This window comes from Scardinius erythrophthalmus, assembly GCF_964197995.2.
Source record: "Scardinius erythrophthalmus genome assembly, chromosome: 23".
Lineage (NCBI taxonomy): Eukaryota > Metazoa > Chordata > Actinopteri > Cypriniformes > Leuciscidae > Scardinius > Scardinius erythrophthalmus.
Window position 1 is genome coordinate 30,805,909 of NC_138243.1, and position 21,290 is coordinate 30,827,198.

The following is a 21,290-nucleotide window of genomic DNA, read 5'->3' on the forward strand; positions in this document are numbered from 1 at the left end:
ACTCTCATCGCCTGTGTGTTCGGGACACGGGACTCTCATCGCCTGTGTGTTCGGGACACGGGACTCTCAGCACCTGTGTGTTCGGGACACGGGACTCTCATCACCTGTGTGTTCGGGACACGGTACTCTCAGCTCCTGTGTGTTCGGGACACGGGACTCTCAGCTCCTGTGTGTTCGGGACACGGGACTCTCAGCTCCTGTGTGTTCGGGACACGGGACTCTCAGCGCCTGTGTGTTCGGGACACGGGACTCTCAGCTCCTGTGTGTTCGGGACGCGGGACTCTCAGCTCCTGTGTGTTCGGGACGCGGGACTCTCAGCTCCTGTGTGTTCGGGACACGGGACTCTCAGCTCCTGTGTGTTCGGGACACGGGACTCTCATCACCTGTGCGTTCGGGACACGGGACTCTCAGCACCTGTCAGCACCTGTGTGTTCGGGACACGGGACTCTCAGCACCTGTGTGTTCGGGACACGGGACTCTCAGCTCCTGTGTGTTCGGGACACGGGACTCTCATCACCTGTGTGTTCGGGACACGGGACTCTCAGCACCTGTGTGTTCGGGACACGGGACTCTCAGCACCTGTGTGTTCGGGACACGGGACTCTCAGCTCCTGTGTGTTCGGGACACGGGACTCTCAGCTCCTGTGTGTTCGGGACACGGGACTCTCAGCTCCTGTGTGTTCGGGACACGGGACTCTCAGCACCTGTGTGTTCGGGACACGGGACTCTCAGCACCTGTGTGTTCGGGACACGGGACTCTCAGCTCCTGTGTGTTCGGGACGCGGGACTCTCAGCTCCTGTGTGTTCGGGACACGGGACTCTCAGCTCCTGTGTGTTCGGGACACGGGACTCTCAGCTCCTGTGTGTTCGGGACACGGGACTCTCAGCTCCTGTGTGTTCGGGACACGGGACTCTCATCACCTGTGTGTTCGGGACACGGGACTCTCATCACCTGTGTGTTCGGGACACGGGACTCTAAGCTCCTGTGTGTTCGGGACACGGGACTCTCATCACCTGTGTGTTCGGGACGCGGGACTCTCAGCTCCTGTGTGTTCGGGACGCGGGACTCTCAGCTCCTGTGTGTTCGGGACACGGGACTCTCATCACCTGTGTGTTCGGGACACGGGACTCTCAGCACCTGTGTGTTCGGGACACGGGACTCTCAGCTCCTGTGTGTTCGGGACACGGGACTCTCAGCTCCTGTGTGTTCGGGACACGGGACTCTCAGCTCCTGTGTGTTCGGGACACGGGACTCTCAGCTCCTGTGTGTTCGGGACACGGGACTCTCAGCTCCTGTGTGTTCGGGACACGGGACTCTCAGCTCCTGTGTGTTTGGGACACGGGACTCTCAGCACCTGTGTGTTCGGGACGCGGGACTCTCATCACCTGTGTGTTCGGGACGCGGGACTCTCAGCTCCTGTGTGTTCGGGACGCGGGACTCTCAGCTCCTGTGTGTTCGGGACGCGGGACTCTCATCACCTGTGTGTTCGGGACGCGGGACTCTCAGCACCTGTGTGTTCGGGACACGGGACTCTCAGCTCCTGTGTGTTCGGGACACGGGACTCTCAGCTCCTGTGTGTTCGGGACACGGGACTCTCAGCTCCTGTGTGTTCGGGACACGGTACTCTCATCACCTGTGTGTTCGGGACACGGGACTCTCATCACCTGTGTGTTCGGGACACGGGACTCTCAGCTCCTGTGTGTTCGGGACACGGTACTCTCAGCACCTGTGTGTTCGGGACACGGGACTCTCAGCACCTGTGTGTTCGGGACACGGGACTCTCAGCTCCTGTGTGTTCGGGACACGGGACTCTCATCACCTGTGTGTTCGGGACACGGGACTCTCAGCTCCTGTGTGTTCGGGACACGGGACTCTCAGCTCCTGTGTGTTCGGGACACGGGACTCTCATCACCTGTGTGTTCGGGACACGGGACTCTCAGCTCCTGTGTGTTCGGGACACGGGACTCTCAGCTCCTGTGTGTTCGGGACACGGGACTCTCATCACCTGTGTGTTCGGGACACGGGACTCTCAGCTCCTGTGTGTTCGGGACACTGGACTCTCAGCACCTGTGTGTTCGGGACATGGGACTCTCAGCTCCTGTGTGTTCGGGACACGGGACTCTCATCACCTGTGTGTTCGGGACACGGGACTCTCATCACCTGTGTGTTCGGGACACGGGACTCTCAGCTCCTGTGTGTTCGGGACACGGGACTCTCAGCTCCTGTGTGTTCGGGACACGGGACTCTCATCACCTGTGTGTTCGGGACACGGGACTCTCAGCTCCTGTGTGTTCGGGACACGGGACTCTCAGCACCTGTGTGTTCGGGACACGGGACTCTCAGCGCCTGTGTGTTCGGGACACGGGACTCTCAGCTTCTGTGTGTTCGGGACACGGGACTCTCATCACCTGTGTGTTCGGGACACGGGACTCTCAGCTTCTGTGTGTTCGGGACACGGGACTCTCAGCGCCTGTGTGTTCGGGACACGGGACTCTCAGCTTCTGTGTGTTCGGGACACGGGACTCTCATCACCTGTGTGTTCGGGACACGGGACTCTCAGCTCCTGTGTGTTCGGGACACGGGACTCTCAGCGCCTGTGTGTTCGGGACACGGGACTCTCAGCTCCTGTGTGTTCGGGACACGGGACTCTCAGCTCCTGTGTGTTCGGGACACGGGACTCTCAGCGCCTGTGTGTTCGGGACACGGGACTCTCAGCTTCTGTGTGTTCGGGACACGGGACTCTCATCACCTGTGTGTTCGGGACACGGGACTCTCAGCTTCTGTGTGTTCGGGACACGGGACTCTCATCGCCTGTGTGTTCGGGACACGGGACTCTCAGCTCCTGTGTGTTCGGGACACGGGACTCTCAGCACCTGTGTGTTCGGGACACGGGACTCTCAGCACCTGTGTGTTCGGGACACGGGACTCTCAGCACCTGTGTGTTCGGGACACGGGACTCCCAGCTCCTGTGTGTTCGGGACACGGGACTCTCATCACCTGTGTGTTCGGGACACGGGACTCTCAGCTCCTGTGTGTTCGGGACACGGGACTCTCAGCTCCTGTGTGTTCGGGACACGGGACTCTCAGCACCTGTGTGTTCGGGACACGGGACTCTCAGCACCTGTGTGTTCGGGACACGGGACTCTCAGCACCTGTGTGTTCGGGACACGGGACTCTCAGCTCCTGTGTGTTCGGGGACGCGGGACTCTCATCACCTGTGTGTTCGGGACACGGGACTCTCAGCTCCTGTGTGTTCGGGACACGGGACTCTCATCACCTGTGTGTTCGGGACACGGGACTCTCAGCACCTGTGTGTTCGGGACACGGGACTCTCAGCACCTGTGTGTTCGGGACACGGGACTCTCAGCTCCTGTGTGTTCGGGACACGGGACTCTCCTCACCTGTGTGTTCGGGACACGGGACTCTCATCACCTGTGTGTTCGGGACACGGGACTCTCATCACCTGTGTGTTCGGGACGCGGGACTCTCAGCTCCTGTGTGTTCGGGACACGGGACTCTCCTCACCTGTGTGTTCGGGACACGGGACTCTCAGCTCCTGTGTGTTCGGGACACGGGACTCTCAGCTCCTGTGTGTTCGGGACACGGGACTCTCAGCTCCTGTGTGTTCGGGACACGGGACTCTCATCACCTGTGTGTTCGGGACACGGGACTCTCAGCACCTGTGTGTTCGGGACACGGGACTCTCAGCACCTGTGTGTTCGGGACACGGGACTCTCAGCTCCTGTGTGTTCGGGACACGGGACTCTCCTCACCTGTGTGTTCGGGACACGGGACTCTCAGCTCCTGTGTGTTCGGGACACGGGACTCTCATCACCTGTGTGTTCGGGACACGGGACTCTCAGCTCCTGTGTGTTCGGGACACGGGACTCTCAGCTCCTGTGTGTTCGGGACACGGGACTCTCAGCTCCTGTGTGTTCGGGACACGGGACTCTCAGCTCCTGTGTGTTCGGGACACGGGACTCTCATCACCTGTGTGTTCGGGACACGGGACTCTCAGCTCCTGTGTGTTCGGGACACGGGACTCTCAGCACCTGTGTGTTCGGGACACGGGACTCTCAGCTCCTGTGTGTTCGGGACACGGGACTCTCCTCACCTGTGTGTTCGGGACACGGGACTCTCATCACCTGTGTGTTCGGGACACGGGACTCTCATCACCTGTGTGTTCGGGACACGGGACTCTCAGCTCCTGTGTGTTCGGGACACGGGACTCTCATCACCTGTGTGTTCGGGACACGGGACTCTCAGCTCCTGTGTGTTCGGGACACGGGACTCTCATCACCTGTGTGTTCGGGACACGGGACTCTCCTCACCTGTGTGTTCGGGACACGGGACTCTCAGCTCCTGTGTGTTCGGGACACGGGACTCTCAGCTCCTGTGTGTTCGGGACACGGGACTCTCAGCTCCTGTGTGTTCGGGACACGGGACTCTCAGCTCCTGTGTGTTCGGGACACGGGACTCTCAGCTCCTGTGTGTTCGGGACACGGGACTCTAATCACCTGTGTGTTCGGGACACGGGACTCTCCTCACCTGTGTGTTCGGGACACGGGACTCTCAGCTCCTGTGTGTTCGGGACACGGGACTCTCATCACCTGTGTGTTCGGGACACGGGACTCTCAGCTCCTGTGTGTTCGGGACACGGGACTCTCATCACTTGTGTGTTCGGGACACGGGACTCTCATCACCTGTGTGTTCGGGACACTCAATCAAGCCCCGCCCACATTTGTTCTTTTTCCAGAAGCGTTTCACTCGGACATATGACACAATAGAGAAGAATCGCAACTTCTCTTTCATAATGTAATATACACTAATATTATAGAATTATCAGCACTGACACAATCGGATGAGAACAAAACATTACTGAATTGATCTGAATAATGACAGTTGTCTTCAGTAGAGCTGAATTTGGATGTCTCGTATTTGAACTTTGACTCTGTTATTTCTGTGTTTATTACTGTGAAGCTGCTTTGAAACAATCTGTACTGTATATAGAAATAAATGTGGCTGCTGAGATAGTTATGAGTGTTTGAGACGCAGCCGAACGTCAGAGCGAAGGCTAAAATAGGTGGAGACAGACGTGTGTGTGTGTGTTTGTGTTTGTGAGGCCTGACAGTTTGATGGCATTCCTGCTTTGTTCCATGAAATCACAGTTGTGGCAGATGCAGCCAAACTCCCAGCAGCTGTGCGGTTCTTCTGCAATCTCGGCTTACACACACACATGCGCGCGCATACACATACACATACACGCACACACACACTCGCACACACTCATTCACACACACTCACACACTCATACACACGCACTCACACACACACACACACACACACACAAACATGCTGAACGTTATATATATATGTGTGTGTGTGTGTGTGTGTGAGAGAGAGAATATTGCCTCTTGTTGTGTTCTCAGTCAGGGAAGAGTCTGCTGTCGCTGAATCACATTCTCTTGCTCTTTATGCTGGTTTTATTGTTCTGACAGAGAAACTGGATGCGTGCATGGAAACTTTTGCGGTCTTAAACACACGTTCTATTGTTTCCTTCAGCCTGACGCTGGCTGTCGAACCCTAAACATATTAATTGCGCAGTATATGTTCAGAAATGAGTTTTAGTTTCCTCTAGGGAACGCAGACGAGAACCGGAGCTCCAGACGCTCATGCTCCTGCAGAGCTTTACCTAGAATGAGCTCGCACACTTTATATGATCTTCACTATTACAGCATGAAACTTTACTCACTGTGACTTTCTTTCTCCTCTGAAACACAGAAAGAGATGTGTGTGGGTTTTGGTCTTTGTTTTTGGACTTATTCTTGAAAAATAAGTGCAAATATTTCCTGTGCATTGAACAAAATTATTTTACGTAATGTTTTTAATTGTATATTTGTAACTGGAAGAACAGAAGTATAGTAAATGGTGAAACTTTTTGCACTACATGTTATTCTATTCTGGATTCTGATTTAATGGTGTAATTACATTTTAATAATCAAAAACCATGTCTAATCAATTTGATTCATAAAACTTACTTACATAACACACACAACTTACATAAAACAACTTAATAATTTATTAAAATTTTTACAGTTATAAGGCCCTATGAAATGTAGCAGACAAATGTGAAATGTATATAAAATAATTAATATATTAAAGGTATAGCGGAGGATTTTTTACTTCCGGGTGGATCACCTAAACTATTGGTTCTCCTAATTGTCAATCATTCTGGTGAATCAATCAAACTTTTCAAAAAGTGGAGAGGGCGGTCTTATCTAAAATTCGGAAAGATCCTCCGCTATACCTTTAAAATAAAATTATATCAAATACCAGTTTGCAATATCAAGCAGCATTACAGACTTTTTTAGCTTGCCAAAAATAACTGGAAATGAATGACATCGTTTCCAGTTTCATATAATTATATTTACTTAGCAAATTTAAATATGCACATTTAAATATCAATTTATTACATATTTAAATTAGGTATAGAATCACATGATGACCTGCAAAGTAGTAAATGTATATATACAAATTTAAATATAATTTTTTTACATATTTAAATTAAGCATAGTCACATGATGAACTGCAAAGTAGTACATTTATGTATGCAAATTTTAAATAAACATATTTATTAATTCATTACATATTTAAATCAAGTATAAATTCACATTCACATTTGGAGTATAGTAAATTTAAATATGCAAATGTAACGAGAGTCTCGGTGGAGGGCAAGATTTTTCACTTTCAGTCTGTTCCTCACAATCACTTAAAATCATCATATGATTTCAGAAGGAATATAGTTGGAATATATAGTGCACAAGATGAATATGGAATATTGTTATTATGCTTTTATGATTTTTGTTGTTGTTGTTGCACAACAATGTCTGTTTCTATTTAGTTTCATTGTATAGAAGAACGTCATCTCTTCTTTTGTGAGTCGCATGCATTTAGAGGCCTGTGGTAAATGATGATAGATTGTCAGTTTTGTTGAACTGTCCTACGGAGGCCCTGAAGGGACATGTTGATGGGGTGTAGTGTGTGATGATGAAGGGGGTCGCGACTGGTCCTGCTCGCTCTCATGTGTTCTCGATTAGTTCCAGCACACCCGCCCCATCATACCAGCCTCAAATCCCCCGCAAAATATGCAACTGTCCATATGCCACCCATCCTGGCTAATGCATAAAACGTAGGATTTATCACGTACGCACTGCATTCCTAAATCCACACTCGACTTCATAGTTGCAGGTTTGATGTCAGACGAAGGTGTTCTTCCAACAACAACAACAACTGTTTATGATCATTGTGTTCATGCGTGAGTTATTAATAGAGCAAACTTCACTCGGGAATAAAAGATGCTGCATACCGATGCGTTCACGTAATAATAACACATTTATGACCCAGGACACTTTAGCCCCATATAGCACTGAAGATCTGACACAGATTACAATGTTTAGATATGAACATTTATAAGAGTGTTAAAGGGAAAGTTCACTATAAAATTAATGTCGTCATTATTTGCTCATGTAAATATCAAATAATATATATATATATATATAAATTTATTTAGCTGTTTATTGATCTATCAGTGTGTGTGTGTGTGTGTATACAGTGCCCTCCACAATTAATGGCACCCCTGGTAAATATGATCAAAACTGGCTGTAAAAAATAAATCTGCATCGTTTATCCTTTTGATCTTTCATTCAAAAAATTTGCAAAATTCTAACCTTTCATTGAAGTAAAAGAATTGAAAGTGGGGGAAAATCTCATTATGAAATAAATGTTTTTCTCCAAAACACATTGGCCACAATTATTGGCACCCCTAGAATTTTTTACGAGTAAAATATCTCTGAAGTATATTCCCATTAATATTTACCTTTTTTAGTACACCAGGGTGACTAGGAACATGAAACTGTCCAGCTATGACTTCGTGTTTCACAGGAGTTTAAATATGAGGAAACAGTACACAAAGGCCAAATCCCCTGAATCATCCATCACAATGAGTAAAACCACAGAATATAGTTCTGATGTGCAGCAAAAGATTGTTGAGCGTCACAAAATAGAAAGTGGCTGTAAGACAATAGCTAAAGAATTGAAAATCCCCATTTTGACCATCAGGGCAATAATTAAGAAGTTCCAATCAACTAAAGATGTTACGAATCTGCCAGGAAGAGGACGTGTGTCTATACTGTCTTAATGGATGGTGAGGAGGAAAGTTTGAGTGGCCAAAGACTCTCCAAGGATCACAGATGGAGAATTGACAAAAAAAAAAAAACCTACATCCCCACATGTTGTTTGGGAGGGTTTCAAGAAAAATGCTCCTCGCTCCTCCAGAAACAAACTCCAGCAAATTTAATTGTCAGACATGACTGGATCTTCAAACGGCACAGGGTTCTATGGTCAGATGAGACTAAAAAAAGAGCTTTTTGCCAGCAAACACACTAGATGGGTTTGGTGAACACAAGGATAAAAAGTACCCCATGTGTACAATTTAATATACCGTTGGATCTTTAATGTAGTGGGCATATTTTTCTGCTGGAGGTCCTGGACTTCTTGTTCAGATACATGGCATCGATGATTCTATCAAATATCAACAGATAAAAAATCAAAACCTGATGCCTTCTGCTAGAAATCTTATAATGGGCCATGGTTGGATCTTCCATCAGGACAACGATCCAAAACAAACATCAAAATCAAAACAATAATTTGTTACGGAGCACAAAATGAAGCTTCTGCCATGAGCGTCCCAGTCCCCTGACCTGATGAGTGGAGTGAACTGAAGAGAAGAAGCACCAACATGGATCTGGGAATCTGAAGGATCTGGAGAGATTCTGTATGGAGGAATGGTCTCTGATCTCTGGTCAGGTGTTCTCCAAACTCATCAGGCATTATAGGAGAAGACTCAGAGCTGGTATCTTGTCAAAAGGAGATTGCAAAAGGTATTTAATAAAAGGGTTTCAATAATTGTGGCCAGCGTGTTTTGGAGAAAAACATTTATTTCATAATGTGATTTCCCCCCACATTCAATTCTTTTACTTTAATGAAAGGTTAGAATTTTGCAATTTTTTTTAATGAAAGATCAAAAGGATAAACGATGCAGATTTATTTTTTACAGCCAGTTTTGATCATATTTACCAGGGGTGCCATTAATTGTGGAGGGCACTGTAGATATATATATTATATTTTCTATATTAAATATTTATATAGTATTATATATAATATAAATATAAGAATGAAGATATATAAAAATGATTTGATTATTTTTTAATCAAATGAGTTTATTATTTTACAAACATTTGTTTATAATATATTTATATACTTATATAAGAAATGAAGATATATAAAAATGTTATATATATTATATATTATTTAATAAAAAATATATATGTATGTATCTAGTTATAAATATAAATCATTTATTGCAATTAATATGTATTAATATGTTTATATTCATAAGTAAATAAACATTTTAGTCAATATATATACAGAGTCATATGGTTTAACACGAGATAATGTTAAGTATTTATAAGTAAATGATGTGCCATATGTGTGCCATTTCATATGTGCCATATGTTCAATCATAAATCATAATGTCTTCAGTCTTCCACTAATATCAGTGTGTTTTGTGTCGCTGATGTCATTAGTGGTTAGTGATAGTGGCTGTAATCCTGCTAGATGGTGTAATGATGTTCTTCTGGGCGACGTGATGATGATTCTGTGGTTAAAACACTCGATCACATGACCTCTGCTCCTCCGACAGCACCAGCGCGCTTCAGTGTGACATCGAGGAGCTCTTCATCAGATAAGAGCCAATCCTCCACTGTCAGCTGTAATCCTGTATCAGTTTCACTGGCAGCGTTGTGTTCAGGCCTGATAATTCTGTAATAATTATAATAATCATAAACTCATACGCTCATCCTCTCAGATGCTGCTTTACCACAATTTCATGACTTAGTATAAAATAGTATAAAACACGCACCACCTTGTCATTGAGGGAACATCATGATCGTACTGTGTGTACTACTATTCTTTTGACTAGTGAAACATTATGCATTCATATTTTCAAAACTCCTGCTAAACATCTCCAGCAAGATGTCACACAACTATATCATGACTTTATCATGCAGCATATTTAATATCACGAGTGACATCCAGTTATCAACTCACAAAGGTATTTTGCATTTGTAATATAGTTGTATATTTGATCTTGTAAAATAATTTTCTCATTATTGGTTGAGAGTGAAAAATATATTAAATGCTTAAATATTATATTTTAAGTTTATGTATTACATTTTATAATAAAATGTGTACGAGTTTATTAATCATTTTGTAAACGTTTATATAATAATAATGAATAAAATATACACAAGAATAGTTTGTTAAAAATAATTTACAATAAAATATATAATAATACTTTATATATTAAATATATAGTTTTAGTTTAGTATTACAGTTTATATGTTAAAAATTATTTATAATAAAATATATAAAAATAGTTAGAAAATTAAAAATATAGTATTAGTTTATATATATATATAAATTATAGTTAAATTAAATGTACTAAATAGCTTATATATATTATTTACTCATGGTAAATGCCTATTTTCTGAATACCCAGTGATTTTCAGACAGAAGGTGCTTCATCTCATTTGACAATTTTTCTATTTGATATTTAGTATTTAGAGCATTTTGGATGCAAAGTAAAATATCAGATGATTTCTATTAAATGAACATCGGTGTAAAAACAGCTTTGCATTAAAATAAAAGACTTTGGTGATTTGTTTAAGTTGTGTTTTTTTGCACTTAATTTAACTAAAAGTGCATCTGTCATGCTGGAAATGGAAGGTGAAGTTGAGCACATTGCATTGTGGGATACTCTGTCGTGTCCTGCATATTAGAGCAGATGTGGTAAATCATTCAGGGTTTGCATACAGAGGACGACTGTGCTGTACACACTACAGGTTGTGTAGTGTGTAGTGTATAGGCCTAGTATAGTGTGTAGTGTAGTGTTCTGGACTGCTGTTGGTAACAGGCTGGTTCTGTAGTTCTGGTCTGTAATGGACTGGATGTGTTGATCTGATGTTCTGCTGTCTCTCAGGAGTTGAGCTGCATTAACACACACACCTTCACTGTGTGCAAGAGTGCATGGAAAATTACACCGGGAGGTTTCTGCGTATGCCGATCGGGAAGAGGCGTGTGCGTGTGTGTGTGTGTGTGTGTGTGTGTGTGTGTGTGTGTGTGTGTGTGCCACTGACCCTAATGATGACCATGTGACGAGGAACCTGCCGTGAATGAGAGCGTTCTGTGACGGACACGGTTACGGATCAGGTGCTGCTAATTTAACCAGCCTGTGCTCGGAGAAACAGGTCACAGGGGTCACGTGTGTGTTTGTGTGTGATGAGGAGAGAGAAAGAGTGTGTGTGTGTGTGTGTGTGTGTGTGTGTGTGTGTGTGTGTGTGTGTGTGTGAGACAAAGAGAGAGAAAGAGAGTGTGTGTGTGTGTGTGTGTGTGTGTGTGGACGACAGGCACATCCGTAGCAAAAGTTATACGTTTTAAAATGAAAATGCACTAGTGTAAACGTAGATATCTCACAGTCTGCTCAGGAACCGATGCTCTCCAGCCAAATATGGTTCTTTCAGTGAGTATATGGCTCGACGGCAGGAACAAAAAACCAAACAATTTTTTAACTTTTTTTTTTTTCAATTCAAAATTCATACATCACTTATTTGAAAATATTACATAATTCATTGAAGCCTGTTTGTCATGTATAATACACCGACCAATCATCATCTGGCACAAGTTCAAATGTCATTGGACAATGTGAAGTGGAGCGGTAATTTTCCGATCATTTATAAATAAATATTATGAAAATTACATGGACAGACGAATTTACGTTTATGAAGCGATCTGAATCTGCGTCGTTGAACTAATGGATGTTAATTGCACAAAACCTGCACCAAAAGTAGCATTAATAGTAAGTATACTATTCAAGTCAGTTGTATTTAGCCACAGTTTACCATTTGATGAAACTATCATAGTTTGTTAATAAAGCTCAGGCCTACAGGCTCATGTGAAGTGTAGGCTGACAACAACACTCGAAATGGTGACTTTAATATATTTAAATTTTTGATAATTTTGCAGCAGTAGTATAATAGTACAGTCCTACTGGTCATAAATTTGCACACACATTAAGAAGTCCCTTATGCGCATCAAGCCCGCATTTATTTGATCGAAAGTACAGAAAAAGATTATTACAATTAATTTCACGTTTGCCACAACAGTGAGTAACAGACTGACGCGAACGCTTCACAGAGAGACTCATGCCTCTTGTTTCCACTCGTCTGTAGGCACAAATATTCAGCTTTACAGTAAGTGAATGGAGTGATATTTCAGAGATGGATTGCGTTTCCAGCGTTTATTGACTGCAGTGAGGTTATGATACATTAGCTGAGGAAAACACAGGCTCTGGATGAGGAGAGCCAGCGAGAGATCGATCAGAGTCCATCTGACACGCGCACGCCAACGTGGAAAAGTGCAAATAACAGAAAAATATGCTGTTAATCCACAGAGAACGGGATTCTCATGTTTCTAGCAGCAAATAAAACATTTTATTTAAAGTCAACGTGAAACAGGAACACATTTTGCTTCTGTAATATTTCTTGATAAAACAGGATATTCAAAAATGTAAATAATGTTTGGGGTCTGAAAGAGTTTTTAATGCTTTTAAAAGTCTCTTCTGCTCACCACGGGTGTATTTATTTGATCAAAAATACAGTAAAAATAGTTAAATATTAGAATGTAGAACAGCTGTGAATATCTAGTAAAGTGTAATTTATTCCTGTGATCAAAGCTGAATTTACTCCAGTCTTCAGAGTCACATGATCCTTCAGAAATCACTCTAATATGATGATTTAATGATCAAGAAACATTTCTCATTATTATCAGTGTTGAAAACAGTTTCATATATTTGTGGAAACCCTGAACACTTTATTTTCCAGGATTCTTTGATGAAGTGAAAGTTCTAAAAGAGAGTTTATTTGAAATAGAATCTTTTGTAACATTATAAATGTCTTTACAGTTGAATGCGTCCTTGATGAATAAAAGTATTAATTTCTATCCGTTTGATGCCAAACTTTTGACCGGTGGTGTATGTATGGTCTCGTCCTCCGTCACGCTGTGATCTGATAAGGTTTAGAGACGTAATGTTGGTAATTGAGTTGTTAGTTTGTTGGCGTGCTGGTTCATCCCTACTGTCCCTCACAAACTCATTCAATCTTGTGTTTTTGATGAGGATTGTGAGGGAACATTCACTGAAACATTGCGAAAGTGGAAAACAAACGTCAGAGGAGTCGTCCTGTGACGTCGGAGATCATTGCACTGATCGACTGTAATTTGAATCCAGATGTGAGGCACTAGCTTTGATTCATTATTTCACGGATTCACAGGTTCAGTGATTAGAAAGTAACACATGGACGCATTAAATTGATCAAAAGTGAGAGTAATGTTACATTGTAACCAGGGTTTGAAATGTACTTTTTCACTCACTGGCCATTTTGGCTACAAAATGTTTAAGTTACCGGCCATTCTACTAGCCAAAAAATAAATAAAATTACATATATATATTCCACTCTCTCTATATATATATATACATACAGTATATAAAATTTGCATTCCATACATTCATCCCTTCTTTCATCCACATCCTTTTCACCAAAAATGACAGATCAATACAGTACAAAGAACATCAAAAAATGTAGGATGCTGGAAAATAACAATGTCTTTTTGTTAACCAAATGCTTTTTTTCAAGCGCGCTGTTATTTGTTGTGTAGTGATGGTCATGTTCAAGTAAGCCAGATATGAGCAGATTCTGCACAATTTGCTGTATTTAATATATCATGATGACTCACGAGTTGAGTATTTGCATTAAATCAGTGAAGATTTGTCTTCCACGAACTTCCACGAAGTGAGTAAACATAATAAAGTCAAGTCAAGTATATTTGTATAGCGCTTTTCACAATACAGATTGTATCAAAGCAGCTTCACAGTATTAAATTCAAATAATACAACAAGGTTTGTTTCTAGTGGAATTTATTGATTGATAAAATAAAAATTAAATATCCCCAAAATAAAGTAACATGCCAAATTGGCTAGTGATTTGACACCGTTACCCGCCCCAGTTGATTTTTTACTGCATTTGGCGGGTTGGCGGGTGTTAATTTCAAACCCTGATTGTAACATTTGTAATGTTACAGAATATTTCTATTTCAAATAAACACTCTTCTTTTTAAGGACTAATGAGTTTATTTGACATCATAAATAGAGTCATTCACCCATTCAGAGTCACGTGATCCTTCTGAAATGAGTCTCTCTTTTTCTGTCAGGTGTGTGACGGGTGAAAGGTCAGATGATCAGACTGTGACGCTCTGAGCGGCTCGACACGTCCTCAGACAGACACACACAGGTGAGAGTTTCTCCAGTGTAGAGAGACGCCCGTATATCCGACTCGTGCGCCGTAAATCTGCTGTGAGGACTGTGATAAATAGGTCACAGGATCTTTGTCACAGAAATATCCGCCTGTCTGAGAAACCCGAGAGACGCTTTGTTCCCTGTGACTCCTTTATATAATGAAATGTATACAGTACATGAAAAATATACATAGAAATATGCATATATTTATACTTGTATTTATACACAATAGAATAATAATGTATTATAAAAATAATAAAATTATAAAAATAAAATGTGTACATAGTAAAATAATAATATGAAATACAAAAACAAAATATGATATAAAAAGTAATATAAATGTATATAGTCTATATATATTGTGCAGATCATTGCATCATTTCTTTATGGCAACGTAAATACATTCTTCCAAAGCAAAGACAGTTACTAAATTAAACTAATTAAAGAATTATCAAAATATTTTCATCTTCTTATAACATCACCTTTGCCACTCCTTTAAAGAAAACATTTCATTCCTCATTCTCCAAAATGATTCCACAACACTTGAGAGGTGTAAATTGTCAAACTGTTGTAATGCTATTTATTTGGTCTGTGGAATGATTTCAGACATGAAAAGCAATTCTAGTGTATTGCATTTATTGTGGCTCCTACCGTGCACGTCGCAGTGGCATGCATTTACTTCCCTAAAGAAAAGTACAGAGAACAGGAAAGAAATCCAAGAGTAAAAAGGTATTTATTTTTTATTTCACTGTATAAAGAATGAGACGTAGCCTATGTTAAAAGGGGTTCAAGTCTTCAGGGAGTGGCAGTCTCAGAGATAGTGGATGTCTGAGAGGCAAAAACTGTATCAGATCCAGTAGCAGTTGAGAAGCAGTGACAGCCTCAGAGGCAGTGGGAATATCAGGTGCAGTGGAAGTCTCAGAGGCAGTGGGAATATCAGGTGCAGTGGAAGTCTCAGAGGCAGTGGGAATATCAGGTGCAGTGGAAGTCTCAGAGGCAGTGGGAATATCAGGTGCAGTGGGAATCTCAGAGGCAGTGGGAATCTCAGAGGCAGTGGGAATATCAGGTGCAGTGGAAGTCTCAGAGGCAGTGGGAATATCAGGTGCAGTGGGAATCTCAGATGTAGTGGAACTCTCAGAGGCAGTAGTAGTCTCAGATGCAGTGGCAGTCTCGGTATTACTTTCAGTCTGAGTGGCACTGGCAGTGTCAGATGCAGTGGGAGTCTCAGAGCCAGTGTCAGTCTGAGTGGCATTTACAGTGTCAGATGCAGTGGCAGTCTCAGTTTACTGTCAGTCTGAGTGGCACTGGCTGTCTCAGATGTGATGGCAGTCTCAGTTGTAGAGGCAGTCTCAGGAGGCAGTGTCAGTCTGAGTGGCACTTACAGTGTCAGATGCAGTGTCAGTCTCAGAGGCAGTGGGAGTCTCAGATGCAGTGTCAGTCTCAGAGGCAGTCTCATTTGTAGTGGAAGTCTCAGAGGCAGTGGCAGTCTCAAGGGGGTCGCACACCGGACAAATTAATGTAAAACTATGTAAATGGCGCTCTGTGGCACGGCAGAATTTTGAACAAGGTCCTGAGCCATAGCTGGGCGCCGCGGACAGACGGCGAAAGACGCCGCCAGTGTGTGTACACTCATAGAGAATAATGTGAATTTTAAAGACATGGCGCTGCGCGTCCAGTGTGCGACCCTCTTCAGAGGCAGTGAATCTTCTAGACAACCGTGCAAACTTACACAATCTTGCAGATTGAAAATATCAGACTATTATATCTAACAGAATATACAATCGAGCAGAGTAAAACGTGCAGAATGAATACCTTTGTCAAGCAGAACAAATCTTGCAAACAAACAAACTGAGTAGTTGCCATAGACTGTTAAAAAATATGGACGTAGTGTCCGTGACGTCACCTCTAGGTTTCTGAAGACCGTTTTTGAAGCCTAAAGTGGGCATGGCCGACCGTCGCCATCTTGGCAGCGCATCACTCCCGAATTTATTTATTTTTACAGTCAGACAATGAACTGAGGTAAGGTGACGGCTAACAGACAGCAGACAAACGGCTAATGATGACTAATGACCACAGCAGCGGGAATCCACCCGTCACTCTAAAGTGGACACGCCCTTAATTATGCAGAACTTTAAGGCTTAATATAATTTAAACGGATGAGTTATAAAAAATTTCACCCCCCTCACAGTCGTCATGAAGGGCAAAATTAGCTGTATAGACCAAAGCCACTTTTTGCTCCAGGATGTAAACATGTGTTTTTCTGCTGTAAAGTTGGGCATTTTAACATGGGGGAGATCCAGATTTGACTCACTTCTGCAGCCAGACTCAAGTGGCCATTCGATGAATTGCCGTTTAATCCACTTCCGTGTTGGTTTCAAGCAGGGGCAGTTCTAAGGTCATTGGATATTCGGGGCTTCAGCCCAAACTAAAATTGGGTATTGTTTTATTTAAATGAATTAATTAATTATAAAAAGCGATTTAAGGGAATAAAGAAAAAGAAAGGCTTGTTGTATTACTGAAACAATTGTAACTATTTGCAAATAATATTTTATTTTTAATTATACATGCATTCTCTCTAAATGAATCAAGGAAATTAGGCCTATAGCATATTTTCAATTCAAAAAGGCAAAATTTTATAAAAAAAAGTTGAGTAGTTTGCGTCACCGAATACTGTCGGTAGTTGAACATTTCTATTGTAAAACAGTCAAATATAAAAAAAAATTCTACTTACATTTTACCAGGCATTCGTTCACTTCTTTAATCATTTTTTTTGACATTGATGAGCTAGAGCACTGAACTTTTAGTCTTCCTAACAACAAACAGAGCGTTGCGTAATGTAGTGCATCAGAGCAGCATCAAGAATATCAAATGAATCTCTTATTTGCATCTTAAATTTATTGACAATAATAATGACAGGTTTGCGAACGTGAACTCGGTGAGCTCGCGCAAAACACATCTTCAGCACAGCGACTCATTTAAACGCCTCTGATTGGCCGATGTGTTCAACAGACATGTCTGTGATTGGCTACAATGCTCAACGCTGCAAAAGCACGTCGTAAGTACCTTTAATGCAAAGGGAAAATATAAATAAAACTGTAATATGCACTGTTCATGATTAGGTAATCGCGGCCGCTGTAATCTTATTCACATTTGTTTTTCTGATTAATTGTTTTGCTCTATGAGAAAGACAATTTAACAAAATATTCGGGGCTTTACTAAAAACATTCGGGGCTTAAGCCCCCTTAGCCCAGCCCTAGCGCCGCCCCTGGTTTCAAGAGAGAGACAGGGAGGTTGCCGCTTGGTAGTTACTGTCTAAACATTCTAAGTGATGTCACAGTGATGTCACAGTGTGCATTTTATAAAGCTGTGCTGCTGCTGACGTTCTTTAGAATTTAAAGGTAGAGAAATGACTTCTAGCTTATCTAGCCTTTTATTTCTCTAATAATCACTCCTGATCTCCTTTATAAACTGCCCTCTCCTACTGCCAGTCTGATCTGCTGTTAAAACAGTATTCAAACCAATTCACTGGTCATATCTATAAATTAAAGGATCATGAAATCCTAAATAAGGGGAAACAAATAAGAGAAATGTTGGCCTATATTAAACAACATAAATATATATAATTTAAATAAAATAATTATATAAATAAATAATAATAATAAAAAAATATATATGAATAATAATAATTAAAAAAAAGTGTAATATCAATTACATATTATCAATATATTATTATTAATAATTGTACATAATTATACATCAGGGCAATTTTTCACTTTGGTGGACAAGAAAGACTATATATATTACAGTTATATCTGTATTTTTTTAAACATATTTGCATCTTGTCATATATGCAGATTTAACTATGATACATTAGCCATGATCTGTTTGTTTGAGTGTAACCTCTGACACTATGTATTGATTTTGTTTGGTAGCAGTGACAGAACCGACACACTTGACCTTTGACTGGTGGTCAGTGTGTTTTATTGTGTGTTGTGTGAATGTCCTCTGGCCGTCCTCACACACAATCACAGCCTGTATGAGAGACTTCAAAACGCCTGTGAGAAGATCAGTTTTTGTTTGTCTGATCCTAAAGCCTGGCTTGTTTCGCTGCTCTTTGTTTCTTCTTTCTTTGTGCACTTTCTTCTGGGTTTCTTTGATATTTGCGTGTGTTCTGGCGTGGGCCGGCGTGGTTTGTGGGATTTTAATTGGCGAGTGGAGTCAGGTGGCGCCACCGGTTGCTCAGAGCCTCGTTAGCGCAGCGCTGTGTAATCGCTTTGTCTCTACAGTGTGAATATGAACACTGGTGCATGAACTCTTGACCTCGTCCTTTTATCTATAATCACCCAAACCCTGAGCCAGACCTTCACCACCGTGCATCTGTCGCCAGCACATTATTATCATTAGTTTTATAACAAATTTATAAATAACATAAAAATATATATATATATACTCTTGACATTGTGTGTGTGTGTGTGTGTGTGTGTATATATACATGCATACAGTACCTGTCAAAAGTTTGGAAACATTACTATTTTTTATGTTTTTGAAAGAAGTCTCTTATGCTCATCAAGTCTGCATTTATGTGATCAAAAATACAGAAAAATATTATTACAATTTAAAATAATGATTGTCCATTTTAATATATACTTTAAAATATAATTTATTTCTGTGATGCAAAGGTGAATTTTTTTTATCAGCCATTACTCCAGTCTTCATGATCCTTCAGAAATCATTCTAATATGTAGATTTATTATCAATGTTGGAGAAAGTTGTGCTGCTCACTCAGTGTTTTTTTTTTTTTTTTTTTTTTTTTTTATAACCTGTGATACTTTTTTCAGGATTCTTTGATGAATCAAAAGTTTTTAAAAAAATTGTACATCAAGTTAAACTAAATGAAAATGAGAAATGTTGCTTTGCCAACTAATTAAAATATTATTATAAATAAAATAATTTTAAAGTTTGTTTTTCATATTTGATTTTTTTATGCCAGTTAACATAATGCAAATGTTTTCATGGTTTTAGGTTTAGTTAACGAATAGAGTAGAGTAAAGTAGAGTAGAGTAGAGTGGAATGGAGTAGATTAGAGTAGAGTAGAGTAGATTAGATTAGAGTACAGTAGATTAGAGTGGATTAGAGTGGAATAGAGTGGATTAGAGTAGAATGGATTAGAGTAGATTAGATTAGAATAGAGTACAATAGAGTAGATTAGAGTAGGGTAGAGTGGAATAGAGAAGAGCAGAGTGGAGTAGAGTAGAGTGGAATAGAGAAGAGTAGAGTGGAATAGAATAGATTAGAGTAGAGTAGAGTGGAATAGAGAAGAATAGAGTAGAGTGGAATATAGTAGAGTAGAGTGGATTACAGTAGAGTAGAGTAGAGTGGAATAGAGAAGAGTAGAGTAGAGTGGAATATAGTAGAGTAGAGTGGATTACAGTAGATTAGAGTAGAGTGGAATAGAGTAGATTAGAGTAGAGTGGATTAGAGTAGAGTAGAGTGGAATAGAGTGGATTAGAGTAGAGTAGAGTGGAATAGAGTAGAGTAGAATATAGTAGAGTAGAGTAGAGTGGATTACAGTAGAGTAGAGTGGATTACAGTAGATTAGAGTAGAGTGGAATAGAGTAGATTAGAATAGAGTGGATTAGAGTAGAGTAGAGTGGAATAGAGTGGATTAGAGTAGAGTAGAGTGGAATAGAGTAGAGTAGAGTGGAATAGAGTAGAGTGGATTACAGTAGATTAGAGTAGAGTAGAGTGGAATAGAGAAGAGTAGAGTGGATTAGAGTAGAGTGGAATAGAGTAGAGTGGATTAGAGTAGAGTGGAATAGAGTAGATTAGAGTAGAGTGGATTAGAGTAGAGTAGAGTGGAATAGAGTAGATTAGAGTAGAGTAGAGTGGAATAGAGTAGAGTAGAGTAGAGTGGAATAGAGTAGAGTGGATTGGAGTAGAGTAGAGTGGAATAGAGTAGATTAGAGTAGAGTAGAGTGGAATAGAGTAGAGTAGAATATAGTAGAGTAGAGTAGAGTGGATTACAGTAGAGTAGAGTGGATTACAGTAGATTAGAGTAGAGTGGAATAGAGTAGATTAGAGTAGAGTGGATTAGAGTAGAGTAGAGTGGAATAGAGTGGATTAGAGTAGAGTAGAGTGGAATAGAGTAGAGTAGAATATAGTAGAGTAGAGTAGAGTGGATTACAGTAGAGTAGAGTGGATTACAGTAGATTAGAGTAGAGTGGAATAGAGTAGATTAGAGTAGAGTGGATTAGAGTAGAGTAGAGTGGAATAGAGTGGATTAGAGTAGAGTAGAGTGGAATAGAGTAGAGTAGAGTGGAATAGAGTAGAGTAGAGTGGATTACAGTAGATTAGAGTAGAGTAGAGTGGAATAGAGAAGAGTAGAGTGGATTAGAGTAGAGTGGAATAGAGTAGAGTGGATTAGAGTAGAGTGGAATAGAGTAGATTAGAGTAGAGTGGATTAGAGTAGAGTAGAGTGGAATAGAGTAGATTAGAGTAGAGTAGAGTGGAATAGAGCAGTGGTTCTCAAAGTGTGGGGCGCGCCCCCCAGGGGGGGCGCAAGGTTACTGCAGGGGGGGCGCGGGAGATCTGCAAAAAATAAATAAAAAAAATACAGCCGTTACGTTACTACGGCGTTCAAGTGCGTGAAAGCGGTAGTGATAGCGCTATTCTTTTATAAATCGGCAACGAACGGCAATTACACTGAATCGTTCTTCTTCAGACCGTTGGAACAAGCCCAACCTAGAAGTTGCTCGCCAAAGAAAAAAAACTCTTCAGCGGACGTGCGCGCTCTGGTGAGAAGACCAACCAGACGCTGAGCTCA

At 41.8% G+C, this 21,290-nt stretch overlaps 1 protein-coding gene across 5 annotated transcripts in view; it reads left to right on the top strand.

The window, feature by feature from the left end:
* bmpr1bb (bone morphogenetic protein receptor, type IBb) overlaps positions 1-21,290 on the top strand; it is a 116,891-nt gene that overhangs the window by 37,806 nt on the left and 57,795 nt on the right. For 3 of the 5 annotated variants that reach the window (XM_081354049.1, XM_081354050.1, XM_081354052.1), the window contains one exon: positions 14,383-14,462. The exons of the other annotated variants lie outside the window; for them this stretch is intronic. The gene's annotated coding sequence lies outside the window, so the exon portion shown is untranslated. The remainder of the gene's footprint in view (positions 1-14,382; positions 14,463-21,290) is intronic. 5 annotated transcript variants of the gene reach the window in all.